The sequence below is a fragment of the Schistocerca americana genome, chromosome 2 (genome assembly GCF_021461395.2).
Source record: "Schistocerca americana isolate TAMUIC-IGC-003095 chromosome 2, iqSchAmer2.1, whole genome shotgun sequence".
Taxonomy (NCBI): Eukaryota; Metazoa; Arthropoda; class Insecta; order Orthoptera; family Acrididae; genus Schistocerca; species Schistocerca americana.
In genome coordinates, this window is record NC_060120.1 from 890,871,964 (window position 1) to 890,886,488 (window position 14,525).

The 14,525-nt window shown below is 44.8% G+C and overlaps 1 protein-coding gene across 1 annotated transcript in view; it reads left to right on the forward strand.

The window, feature by feature from the left end:
* Positions 1 to 1,404: 1,404 nt before the first annotated feature.
* Positions 1,405 to 14,525, forward strand: part of LOC124595843 (glutathione S-transferase-like) — a 331,038-nt gene continuing 317,917 nt past the window's right edge. The window contains exon 1 of the mRNA XM_047134745.1: positions 1,405 to 1,492. The gene's annotated coding sequence lies outside the window, so the exon portion shown is untranslated. The remainder of the gene's footprint in view (positions 1,493 to 14,525) is intronic.

The following is a 14,525-nucleotide window of genomic DNA, read 5'->3' on the forward strand; positions in this document are numbered from 1 at the left end:
CCTCGATGTGGACAGCTGAAAATGCGTGCCCCGACCGGGACTCGAACCCGGGATCTCCTGCTTACATGGCAGACGCTCTATCCATTTGAGCCACCGAGCACACAGATCAATAGCGCGACTGCAGGGACTTATACCTTCCACGCTTCCCGTGAGACTCACATTCCCAACTATCCACAATTCTACATATGTATTGTACCTTATAGACATTAGCCCACCCACTCACTACTCGCGCACGCTTTGGCGATTCCCGTAAGAGTTTGGGCAACCTGTTCGCATTCGCACAGACGAAGGTCAATGGGTAGGTAGCCTTTAACTATATACACGAAGACAGAACTGCGCGAGTAATGAGTGGGTGGGCAAATGTCTATAAGGTACAATACATATGTAGAATTGTGGACAGTTGGGAATGTGTGTCTCACGGGAAGCGTGCAAGGAATAAGTCCCTGCAGTCGCGCTATTTATGTGTGTCCTAGGTGGTTCAGATGGATACAGCGTCTGCCATGTAAGCAGGAGATCCCGGGTTCGAGTCCCGGTCGGCGCACGCATTTTCAGCCGTCCACATAGAGGTATATCAACAACACCTGTCGGCAGCTGAGGTTTTCATTTAGTCATCATTTAATTTTGAATGTACAGTAGCCTAGTTGTTTCTGCGGCTACTAGATGGCGCTCTTAGCAACACCATGTTTACTTGCCCACACTTTCTATCGTGGGCACCTCAGTCTTCTTGCAAACCTTGTTCACCGAAGTACGAGTAGCCCTTAGCGGCTCGCCATCTTACTTACAACTATTCATGACGTCGCCTTTCCGGCTTAGGTCTTTTTTAACGTGTGACTTGTAAGTACCGCATCTGTTTCCAGTCAGTACAAACTTTAATTTTATTAATGTATTATATACTTAATATGTTTTAGAACAGTTAGTCTAAGTCTGAAGACGACGCTCATAGTAGTGTCGAAACCCGGTCAATTTTGACTTAATATTTGTGACCGAGGGGTTATTTGTTCTAATATAACATTTTTTAACTGTTTTATCCGAGGTGACGGTAGATCACAGTTTCCTAAAACCAGACTCTTGCTCGGAGATTAAAAGGCCTGGCAGTAGATTTTTCGCCTTCGATTTATAATTCTTGCATACACTCGGCCCGGCGATTTCTCTGACGTCAGAGCGCCGCCTGTCGCGAGCCAGTGGGTGCATTTCGTGCGGCCACAAACGGCGAGTCGCGAGAGCACGCTTCGCTGGCCGCGCCGAGGCGCCGTGCGGAAGCGGCAGCAGCAGCCTTAATGACGGCCGTAAAAGCGGAGCGCGCCTAATGCCAGCGGGAATCGATAGGTGTCTCCCGCGTCGGCGGCCGCTGCCGCGACAGCCGACAGCGCGGGGTGGCCCGCCGGCGCCGGCACGGGCAGAAGCAGAAGAGCGCCGGCAGCTGACGCCAGTGGCAGCACCAGCGCATCCACCTGCCGCTTCTGCCCGCCGCCACAGACCGCCGCTGCGCCAGGTGAGGCCGGCGTGTGCTCCTCTGCCTGCTAGACGCACCTAACCCCTAGGCCTAGGGCGTTCAACTCTCCCGTATATCCCGGGACCTCCCGTACAACAGCAATTTTTCTTTAGCCTCCCGCCTCCTCCTCCGTCCTCTTCCTTCAGTGTATTTCGTCAGTGATCAGCGTTACCAATACTAATCCCGCAAAGTACTATCGATAGTTCAAAATCCTGACCTAGATATCTAGAAATATTTTCCTTTCATAATCGGTACAATTGTCGACATGCAGTCTCTGTTTTTTTCCGTTCGTGCTTCTGCGGAAGTAAGACGGTTTGGCTCAAGGCAATTCGCGGAGCGGAGAAAGAATGACATAGCCTACGCGTCCAGATGGCTCATGAGACGGGGAATGTTTACTTGTTTCCCGGTCAGTACTGACAACCAATGGATGCACTCGCCTCGTACCGATCAGCAGCTGTGGTATAAATAAAGCACGGAAGTAACAAGGACACGCGACAGCAGAGTATAGAGACATTCAGGCTGAAACACACTCGTTTCATTATCTACATCTACATCTACATGATCACTCTGCAATTCACATTTAAGTGCTTGGCAGAGGGTTCATCGAACCACAATCATACTATCTCTCTACCATTCCACTCCCGAACAGCGCGCGGGAAAAACGAACATCTAAACCTCTCTGCTCAAGCTCTGATTTCTCTTATTTTATTTTGATGATCATTCCTACCTATTTTCGCATTCGGAAGAGAAAGTTGGTGACTGAAATTTCGTAAATAGATCTCGCCGCGACGAAAAATGTCTTTGCTTTAATGACTTCCATCCCAGCTCGCGTATCATATCTGCCACACTCTCTCCCCTATTACGTGATAATACAAAACGAGCTGCCTTTTTTGCACCCTTTCGATGTCCTCCGTCAATCCCACCTGGTAAGGATCCCACACCGCGCAGCAATATTCTAACAGAGGACGAACGAGTGTAGTGTAAGCTGTCTCTTTAGTGGACTTGTTGCATCTTCTAAATGTCCTGCCAATGAAACGCAACCTTTGGCTCGCCTTCCCCACAATATCATCTATGTGATCTTTCCAACTGAATTTGTTCGTAATTTTAACACCCAGGTACTTAGTTGAATTGACAGCCTTGAGAATTGTACTATTTATCGAGTAATCGAATTCCAACGGATTTCTTTTGGAACTCATGTGGATCACCTCACACTTTTCGTTATTTAGCGTCAACTGCCACCTGCCACACCATACAGCAATCTCTTCTAAAGCGCTTTGCAACTGATACTGGTCTTCGGATGACCTTACTAGACGGTAAATTACAGCATCATCTGCGAACAACCTAAGAGAACTGCTCAGATTGTCACCCAGGTCATTTATATAGATAAGGAACAACAGAGATCCCAGGACGCTTCCCTGGGGAACACCTGATATCACTTCAGTTTTACTCGATGATTTGCCGTCTATTACTACGAACTGCGTCCTTCCTGACAGGAAATCACGAATCCAGTCGCACAACTGAGACAATACCCCAGAGGCCCGCAGCTTCATTAGAAGTCGCTTGTGAGTCTACTTGACACTTGGCTCAGCCAAGCCTATTAGATCAATGTAAGCGTGACTTCAGCATCGTTTAAGGGATAATGCCGACTACAGCCAACATTCTTGTCTAGAAGTTTATAACTGCACGAAAAAGAAGTGAAGGCGTACTCAAATTTACTCAGATATTTTGGTAACAGCAATAAGGATATAAAAAATGTTGCTGATGAGCTGGCAGTAGTATGGCGTACTCTGAAACATAATACCGGCTACAGAAGTACGGATTGTGGGAATGAGTTATCGAAAGAGGTCTTCCATGATATTAATTTGGCTAATACGGTGACATGTGGTCGAACTAAGCCAAAAGAAATTGTGAAAATGGTTTCGGTCCCAAAAGGTGTTCAGAATTTCATTAATATCATGAAAGATCCAGCTCAAATTATCAACTTTTTCTCTTTTGCAAAGGATGCGTCAAACCAAAAAGCCGGCCTCTGTGACCGAGCGGTTCTAGGCGCTACAGTCCGGAACCGCGCTGCTGCTACGGTTTCAGGTTCGAATCCTGCCTCGGGCATGGATGTGTGTGATGTCCTTAGGTTAGTTAGGTTTAAGTAGTTCTAAGTCTAGTGGACTGATGACCTCAGATGTTAAGTTCCATAGTGCTTAGAGCCATTTGAACCAAAAAAAAAATGACCACCAAGCTGCAAGGTACTTTGATTTTTAAAACATGATAAGAAACAGGCTTATGGACTTCATTGAATAGGCAGATGAGACAGCTATCGATGTTCACAGTCTGGCCAAGTGTTCATTGAATTTTCATAACTTAGCTGTAAAGAACCGTACTGCGTACTGTGCTGGTAATGCAAATGTAAATTACGGGAAATATAAGTCTACGTTCAGATTGCTGCAAGAAGACAACAAGCAGATGGTGGAACCAAATGGGCAAATCACGTATCGCATAAAGCTACAAAACTTGCATGTGGTGCACTAGATGCAGATTCTGAAATGCTTGTCTTGAAAATATGTGGGCGTTTGTCTGTGTCACCAGTGCCAAGAAAATGCTATGAAGTTGTGCATTTGAGATTTGCTGCGTTGTTTCTCCCTTAAAATTATGGTCAGATGTTGGTCAACTCCCTTAAAACTACGTTGGTCACCCTAATAACGTGCCCCCCTCCCCCCCCCCCCCTCCTTTCCCGTCGACTTGCAAGGTAGCAGTAGCAGAAACGCGCACCTCTTTCTGTGTATCGGGAGGCCGGTAAGCATTCCCTGGAAACTCTGCATTAGACGAGAATCTCTCTAAGTGGCATTCAGTCCTTATAGTTTATCTACCCACACCTGACAAGAACACTACTAGTTTGTTTTATGTTACTTAAAAATTCGTGCAGTACCCTCAAGATGTATTTATAGATTAATAATCAGCTTCATCTGCCCCAGTAATTTTCTTAATCCGCTCTGGTACTGGTCCTACCCTCCCATGCGTTTGCTGGCCGCGGGTGCGGGTGCGATTCCCCATGACTGACTGTCACGACCGCCACCCATTTTATGTTGCCATAATTTTTTGATGGCACCTGAAGATGAAGCGTCAGGCTTCGAAACCGGTTGGGGAATAAATTAAGAAAATTTGAGGCAACTGAAGAGGATTTTTCGTCTATTAGTATGTTCTTCAGTTACGGATGTTAACCTGACCAAATATTTTGTACCTTATGATCTAGCCTGCTCGGAGACGAAACTATGCTAGCTTTCACGGGTACCGATATCCTCTCCTATGTTCATGTTTCCTCTACTTCCCCTCGCCATCCTCCACCTTCCCCCTCCCCTATGCTCTTCATACTGGACGACGAAGCATAGAACTAGTTAACAAATGGACTGTAGCTTGGAAAACGGAAAAAAGGAGTAGTACAGCTAAAAACTCATCTTGACTTTTAGCAGCACGTTTCCCACTGCGAGACAGTTTTGTGGCAGATTCATTGTTTTGACGGAAAATAATTTTTTCTCCTGCAAACAACATTTCCCAGCTTCCAGATCAATAAAAAAACGAGAATAATGCTCCTTAGTTATTGTTTTCCCGCTCTGAGGATATTAAATTAAAGAAAATCCTTTTGCATCCTAAAACACCGAGGCCATGATCCTTCCCGCCTTCTTTGGAACCACAGAACTGGCCTCTGTGTATGGGCGTCCCGAAGCAGAGGGTGGGGGTACAGAATTCTGACAGGGCGTTCACGGGAAATGTACCTTTTGTTTGGCGTGGCTGTTATTTCTGCGCTGTCTTGCAATAAGATGGATGTGAAGATTTACAGAACTTTGCCAAAATAGTGTCCCCAAACCTTTATTTTTTCCTACCTCTTACAGCCTTTATCGAACTGCAGAAATGGGCCGTTCCAACCCGCTGGCGCCCAAATTTCAGCGGCTATTCCCAGCAAAAATTATATATCTACATGCTCAAAATGCGTCCCCAATTCCCACAAAAACACCCTCTCTATTCCTGCACAACTTAATCACAACTGTGTTTTACCATCTGTCTATAATCAAAGAAGATCCGTTACGACTTGCTGAGAGTACATTCAGTTTTATGATCGTATATGTGTTCAACTGGGCTTTACCTACACACCGAAATGCACCTATTAAAATAGGAAATACGCATTTCAGGGCTAGAAGAGGCTAGTGTAACTGTGGGCGTTCTGGGACAAAGGATGATCCCACTCCTTCCCCTCCTCCTCTGTTGTTCTGGAGCAAAGGGACCCCTCTATTGTTGTGGAGAACGGGCATTTTTTCCTTCCCTCTCCATTACACTGGAATAAATGAGTATTGTCTCCCAAGGTCACGCCTTCCCCTTACCATTCTGGCACAGAGAAATTGCCAGATGTATAAAATGACAGAAAACTCTAACAGCTTAGAAAATTCAAATATAACCCAATTGTGCTACTGGTATTACCCAACCATATGACATCACAATCCAAGATTGGTGGCCAAGAGATAAACCATGCCCTGGTCAGTTGTTCTATGTGCAGAACTCAAGATGGCCACTCAGTTTTTCCCTAATGTCACATACGAGGTGCATTCAAGTTCTAAGGCCTCCGATTTTTTTTCTCCAGACTGGAAAGAGATAGAAACATGCGCATTGTTTTAAAATGAGGCCATGTTCATTGTCAATATGTCCCAGAGATGGCAGCACCGTACGGCAGATGGAATTTTACCGCCAGCGGCGAGAATGAGAACTGTTTTAAATACTTAAAATGGCGACGTTTTCCTTACTTGAACAGCGTGCAATCATTCGTTTTCTGAATTTGCGTGGTGTGAAACCAATTGAAATTCATCGACAGTTGAAGGAGACATGTGGTGATGGAGTTATGGATGTGTCGAAAGTGAGTTCCTGGGTGCGACAGTTTAATGAAGGCAGAACATCGTGTGACAACAAACCGAAACAACCTCGGGCTCGCACAAGCCGGCCTGACGACGTGATCGAGAAAGTGGAGAGAATTGTTTTGGGGGATCGCCGAATGACTGTTGAACAGATCGCCTCCAGAGTTGGCATTTCTGTGGGTTCTGTGCACACAATCCTGCATGACGACCTGAAAATGCGAAAAGTGTCATCCAGATGGGTGCCACGAATGCTGACAGACGACCACATGGCTGCCCGTGTGGCATGTTGCCAAGCAATGTTGACGCACAATGACAGCATGAATGGGACTTTCTTTTCGTCGGTTGTGACAATGGATGAGTCGTGGATGACATTTTTCAATCCAGAAACAAAGCGCCAGTCAGCTCAATGGAAGCACACAGATTCACCGCCACCAAAAAAAATTCGGGTAACAGCTAGTGCTGAAAAAATGATGGTGTCCATTTTCTGGGACAGCGAGGACGTAATCCTTACCCATTGCGTTCCAAAGGGCACTATGGTAACAGGTGCATCCTACGAAAATGTTTTGAAGAACAAATTCCTTCCTGCACTGCAACAAAAACGTCTGGGAAGGGCTGCGCGTGTGCTGTTTCACCAAGACAACGCACCCGCACACCGAGCTAACGTTACGCAACAGTTTCTTCGTGATAACAACTTTGAAGTGATTCCTCACGCTCCATACTCACCTGACCTGGCTCCTAGTGACTTTCGGCTTTTTCCAACAATGAAAGACACTCTCCGTGGCCGCACATTCACCAACCGTGCTGTTATTGCCTCAGCAATTTTCCAGTGGTCAAAACAGACTCCTAAAGAAGCCTTCGCCACTGCCATGGAATCATCGCGTCAGCGTTGTGAAAAATGTGTACGTCTGCAGGGCGATTACGTCGAGAAGTAACGCCAGTTTCATCGATTTCGGGAGAGTAGTTAATTAGAAAAAAAATATCGGAGGCCTTAGAACTTTAATGCACCTCGTACCACTTGTCCAAAGCTAACATCCAGGTGCCTTAAATCAAACAATTTCCCCCCATTTCTCTAACACTGCAGCTTAAACAATTGTCACCCTAAGTTGAGATCTGACTTGTCCTCAGTTTACGTCCACTCATGCTCTGCTTAAACAACAGCCACCACTGATGGTATAGGACGGGAGTGTTTATGATGTTACAGTTCACTTGCCTTAACTTTAAGTCAACTTGTGCTATGACTAAACAATTTCCCCCACGCCTCTCATGGTACAGTTTGTACAATCCCCCACCCCCCTCCCACTCTAGGCACTGTGAGTTTAAAGCGTTGGGACATTCGAGAAATCTGTAAGCACTAAATTTAAAATGGCAATAAATCCATTTTCCCTAGGTTTAACATGATGATAAGCGCTTTGGTTGTCAGAAACAGACCACTTGTCCTAACATTAAAACTGAATAGCTTACTGATGCATTCAGTATGGTTGTCAGTCACTCTCACTGTCATGTGTCGTAGGCTAGGAATATGAAGAGGATAGATGGTGCCCATGCTGCACCATTCCAAACACTGGATCATTGATGCTGGGTTATGTCAACTCTGTCCGCTGCTGTTGCCACATCAAGTCTGTGGCTTGTGTTGCTGTGGGCCATAGCAGAACATGCTAATGTGTTCGTTCTGTAGTTATCCACTCAGACTGGCTGCCTATGTCAACTCAACACCAATTCTGCTCAGGCCTTCACTGAGCATTGCGTGATTTCAGCAGTCACCCAGAAAAACAGACTCCATCCATGTTAGGCTGCTTTGTCCAACACTATGCGAGTCCGGTCTTGTCGATGCCACATCATCAGTTCAGGAAGCAGAAAATGGTTTGTTACTGACTGTATGCTAAAGGTAGTGTGCATATACACATAGCAAAAATAGTTTCGCATCACCCTAGTTCCCAGAACTCCTGAAGACAGACGTTGACTGTGGATATTGAATCACAGTCACAGTCCCTTTGAATGTTCAGAGGTGTCAATAAACCCACCCAAAGATGTAAACAACCAAGCACGAGCAGCGCCTATTAGACGGAGGGGGTCCGATAGCCAATCAGTTCCAGTCATTCCACCAGGAAGGAGGAGGTACACGGCTCTTGTTGTCTCTAGTTCAACCATGCCTAGACGGTCAGTACCGCGGTTCGATCGTGTTAGTATTGTTACTTTGTGCCGGGAAGGGCTCTCAACAAGGGAAGTGTGTAGACGTCTAGCAGTAAACCAAAGCGATGTTGTTCGGACATGGGGGAGATACAGAGAGACAGGAACTGTCGATTACATGCTTCGCTCAGGCTGCCCAAGGGCTACAACTGCAATGGATCACCGCTACCTACGGATTATGGCTCGGAGGAACCCTGACAGCAACGCCACCATGTTGAATAATGCTTTTCGTGCAGCCACAGGACGTCGTGTTATGACTCAAAATGTGGGCAATTGGCAGCATGATGCGCAACTTCACTTCCAACGTCTACGACGAGGTCCATCTTTGAAACCACGACACCATGCAGCGCGGTACAGATAGGCCCAATGTCCGCATCTCGTGGTCGTGCGGTAGCGTTCTCGCTTCCCACGCCCGGGTCCCGGGTTCGATTCCCGGCGGGGTCAGGGATTTTCTCTGCCTCGTGATGACTGGGTGTTGTGTGCTGTCCTTAGGTTTGTTCGGTTTAAGTAGTTCTAAGTTCTAGGGGACTGATGACCATAGATGTTAAGTCCCATAGTGCTCAGAGCCATTTAGATAGGCCCAACAACATGCCGAATGGACCGCTCAGGATTAGCATCATGTTCTCTTCACCAATGAGTGTCGCATATGCCTTCAACCAGACAGTCGTCGGAGACCTATTTGGAGGAAATCCAGTCAGGCTGACCCGCCTTAGACACACTGCCCAGCGAGTGCAGCAAGTTGGAGGTTCCCTGCTGTTTTGGGGTGTTATTATGTGGGGCCGACGTCATGGAAGGCGCCGTAAGGGATGTATGATACGTGAATGCTATTCTCCGACCGATAGTGCAGCCATATCGGCAGCATATTGGCGAGGCATTCGTCTTCATGAACGACAATCCGCGCCCCCATCGTGCACATCTTGTGAATGACTTCCTTCAGGATAACGACATCGCTCGACTAGAATGACCAGCGTGTTCTCCAAACATGAACCCTACCGAATATGCCTGGGATAGATTGAAAAGCGTTGTTTATCAACAGCGTGATCCAACAACCACTCTGAGGGAGCTATGCCGAATCGCCGTTGAGAAGTGGGGCAGTGGACCAACAGTGCCTTGATGAACGTGTGGATAGTATGTCACGACGAATACATGCATACATAAGACGATGTGCTACTGGGTATTAGAGGTACCGGTGTGAACAGCAATCTGGACGCCCACCTCTTAAAGTCTCGCGGTATGGTGGTACAACAGGCAATGTGTGGTTTTCATGAGCAATAAAAAGGGCGGAAATGATGTTTATGTTGATCTCTGTTCCAATTTTCGGTACAGGTTCCAGAACTCTCGGAAACAAGGTGATGCAAAACATTTTTTGATGTGTGTGTTTTAACGGTTAATGCTCTAACTCTAGAGTTGTCCTTCATTCTGTTGTTCTGCGTGGCATTTGGTGTTGAGAGCCAATACCTCTGCAACCATGGCGCCAGTTGCGCCGCTGGCATAAATCTGGTCTAATATTCCATATCTTGTTCTTCTGGTGACAGTGCGGAACTGTATTGAATGCTGATGTGAAATAAAGGAACATGAGATCAACAGAAAACTCCATATCCGCCACCATACGGGAGCATGAATGAATAGAATGAGTTTCCTCACTATTGGGAACAACATGTTGATTGCTAGGAACTCTTCAGTATAGTAGCTCGTTGGAGATTTGATCCAAACCACCACGCCCCAAGCATTAAAGGTCGATCCCTTTGACACTGCAGAAATCTATATTTATCGTAATTTTCTGCTTCAAATGCGACAGTTCAGTCGAAGTTAGACGTTAGAAGTATACGAAATAACCATTATAACAATTAGTGTCAACATAGACACCAGTATATACCATCATCTAGAGTCGTGTGCCGCACTCAGTGACCGCCTGGTTGAGGCGCCATGTCACGGACTGCGCAGCTCCTCCTGCCGGAGGTTCGAGTCCTCCCTCGGGCATGGGTGTGAGTGTTGTTCTTAGCATAAGTTAGTTTAAGTAGTGTGCAAGCAAGTCTAGGGGCCGATGACCTCAGCAGTTTGTTCCCTTAGGAATACACGGACACACACACACACACACACACACACACACACACACACACACACACACACACAGAGAGAGAGAGAGAGAGAGAGAGAGAGAGAGAGAGAGACAGACAGAGAGAGTGAGTGAGTGAGTGAGTGAGAGAGAGAGAGAGAGAGAGAGAGAGAGAGAGAGAGAGAGTCGTGAATGAATGGAGCGAGCTTCCTCATTCTCACTGTTAAGAACAACCTGCCATTTGACAGGAAGTGCTCAATGCAATCATAACTCTAGTGTAATACGCTGTATTTTACGCTTGTGCTTACGCCACAGAACTGTATTTCCCGCTGACCAGAAGTTGGGAAACACAATATCTGCAGCCTTTTGGATCTCATGCACAAACAGAGCAAGCCGACTTTCTACGACCATTGCTTATGGAATGCATGTATGCATATTGATACTGTGTATTTCATTTCACCTACACATCTCCACGTATTTCAAACCTGCTTTTAGTTTTAATCAATACATACAGTTACAGGTCATTTTTTTACAGTTCACGACTATTATCTATACACATCTCACTAGCCAATGTGATGAAAGCAGACTCCATGGCGAAAACAGACAAGCATCTGAGACCTGAACTTACCAGTACGCTGTACTGACGTCGAAAACAAGAACAGAACAGACCATCAGCTCAGCACAGTCTCTCTCTCGACGTAACTGTCAAGCAATAGGCTAGAAAAATGTGTACACAGCGCTCACAGACTCTCATCAGTTCCTGTCACTGACTCAAAGTCGCTCCAACTATGAAACTAAATGACTTGATTTATATACAAGATCTTTGTACATATACCAGATCTGATAGGCAAATGGTGTACTTAGCATTCTCCCAGATGCATCTTTGTTTGATGGGCTTCAACGTCAGGAGGAACATAACTTTGTTCTTCAATATTACGTCTAAATCAAGGAATTTTTGCGTTGAAATAGATTTTCCAGCTATTTGTATCTAACCTAAAACAGTCACGTTCCACATAATCACACTTCTAAGGTCGAGATTTGTAGCTTAGCAGAAGTAGCGTGAAAGGTTTGTTCTTATGAGTGTTGCAAATAGTTCTGGACGTGTCAGAATAGCCCTTCTGATTGGAAAAAGTCATGCATTGCTATAAACTAGATGAACAGTGACAAGCGTCACAGGTTTGTGATTTAAGAAGACAAAGGGCACCATCCAAGATAGTAGAACATCAGATGGTCATGGGCTGCATAGTTTAGTCATACAGAAAGGCCTTACATTTTTCATTGAAATAAGTGAATTTAGCGCCAAAATCAAATTGCATAAGAGATTCGAAAGGGAAGTACTCAGACTGAAAGCGGTAGCTGTGTTGGTCCACAGGGTGAAAATCTATAAGCATGGTACGGAATCTAACATTTCCAGTATTTCTAATCCATTTTCGACGGAGAGTGGTGTGCCTCCTTCAGCGAGGGGTTTGTGTAGGAAGCCTTTTGTTACCCAAAGTTGTTAATGGTAATGGGATCGAGGATCCACTGTTAGGGCTTACACTGAACTCCACATGTTGAATTCTTTCTGTGGGTGCATTCGGATCAGGTTAACTGATGACTACAACATCAATGTAAGTGACCCTCAAAGCACTGCAACACGATTTAAGCTTTATAACATTGATAGTTCCTTGGGTGCTTGTGCAGGAGGTCTTTTACTGGTCACAGCAGCGAGTGTCAGGAGATGTGACGTAAATTGAACACATATGTGGACTTGGAGAAGTTCCAAAAGCCTACTAGTTTGTAGGACGTTGAGCTGTGTTTGACTATAGTTAGACTTTGAAACATTTCTGACAATTGTCAAACTTATATTCCTTCAAAATTGTGGGGAGTTTGATTTTACGAAGGCTGCAACGAAATTTTTCAGCGTTTGAAGTTCAGACTTGGAGCAGTAATATGGTGGGGAATTTAACAATTCTTGTGCCACACAGCGGAGACTACAACACTTCATCACACACATCTACATGTTACAGGAAAATTGTAACCAACTGTCCTGAAATTGAACAGATTGCCCCCAAACTGTAGGTACTACCCCAACTGCAACAAAATGCCCCCCCCCCCCCCCCTCCCAGCTGTAACGAATTGCCACAAAACTGTAACAAAGTGTCTCAAAACTGTAAGAAACTGTCCCTGAACTGCAACAGACTGCCCCAAAACAGTAACAAATCTCCCACTCCCTCCAAAACTGTAACAAAGTACATCTCAGTACACGTAAATTTGTATAACTTTGCATGTAGAAGTGTCAAAAACGATTATAACTGCCATTGCGTAATTGCGATGTGTAGCTCTCAAACACTGACAGTGTTAATGGATTACCATACAATGTGTGTGTGGAGAGTTACCAACCATAATTGGACACATACAAAAATTAGAATACCATGCAGGGCACTCACTTTCAGGAATCTATGTGAAATCGAATATAAAACGTATAAAACGATGATATTTGGAAAACTTGTTACATTATGTTAGAGATTATCATAGTGTAACAACCTGCAGTGTCACGTACAGTTCCTTATTTTGTACTGTCATCGTGAAAGCAGCATAAGAAATAATAAAAGAAAAGAGAGGTAATAGTGCTTTCTTCGGTGAGGAAGACCATTAATAAATATGGAATAAATTGTATGACGCTAAAGCGATTTTGCCAAACAATGAAAATTGATTCTTCTGATGAGTCTAATCCGGCTGTGCCTAATGTTTACAAGAACTCTCGTCATTCTTTGTTACAATCTTAATAAAATATCCAAAAGAAGCAGTTGTTGCTGCAACAATGGCAAGCTGAAGCCAATCCTGTGCTGGGGAAAGCATTTACACCCCCTCGTCAATCTCTACAGAGTATTATTCAAGGACAGCTACTGAAAATCGCGAATAAGAAGACGAAGACAGACCATTACAAAGAGGATGAAGAGGACAAAGACATTAAACACAAAGAAAACAATTTATTTATGAATGTGGAAGGCAGTGATTTTAGAGGAGGAGGAGGAGATGATGATGATGATATCATTTAGCTGTATAAGACTGTCTGGGGAAAACCACATATATTGGTAACCGGTCTGTAAGTTTAATCAAGCATTTGATAAAAGAAGGAGTAGAGAATTTGAAAGAAAGGCGTGTCTACTGAGCCTGATTTTCTTAAGAACTCCCAAATTCTATAAGTATTCATCAAAAGATATAGTAGAAATGTAAGGTAAAGTATTATGTATGACAGAAGACTCCGAGAAAGCCAAAGCCAAAGGAGTAAGAACAAAAACCAGCATCATTCCGTACTGTGAACAACATCACGTACAGTCACCTCAAACTATGATGCATAGATCGGGCACTGAGTCCGACCAACGTATAGTGCGCCACGCTGAATATCATGTCGGGAACACGTAGCACAGTGCACGAAGAGGGCCCTGCATTTGACACGCCCAACTACACACTGCACAGTTCGGGTGTGGCGTTCGGACACAGTGTAGTTCATGCATACATGAAGGATTTATCGTTGAAATCAGCGAATTTAGAAGTACTCGATTTGAAGTTGATTGTTGCATTGGTCTGACGGATATGCATCTGGAAGCATAGTATAGATACCTAACATTTCCGTGGCGTTTGATAGATTATACAGGGCAATTAGCATGCCTTCTTCACTTGATATTGTTGTGAAGTAAAACATATGACCAAGTCACAGATTTTAAACTTCGCTACACAGTGCAATGAAGTTTAAAACTTGTAATTTGGCCATCTGTTTTTATTCCAGAACCATAAAAAGTGGAGAAGTCATGCTGATTGCCAGTAAATTAGCCTGTTATACAGATGTTTTCGCATTTACTTTTGATAAAATTGGCTTATACAACTGAAGATACCTATTTTGATGATGACTTGA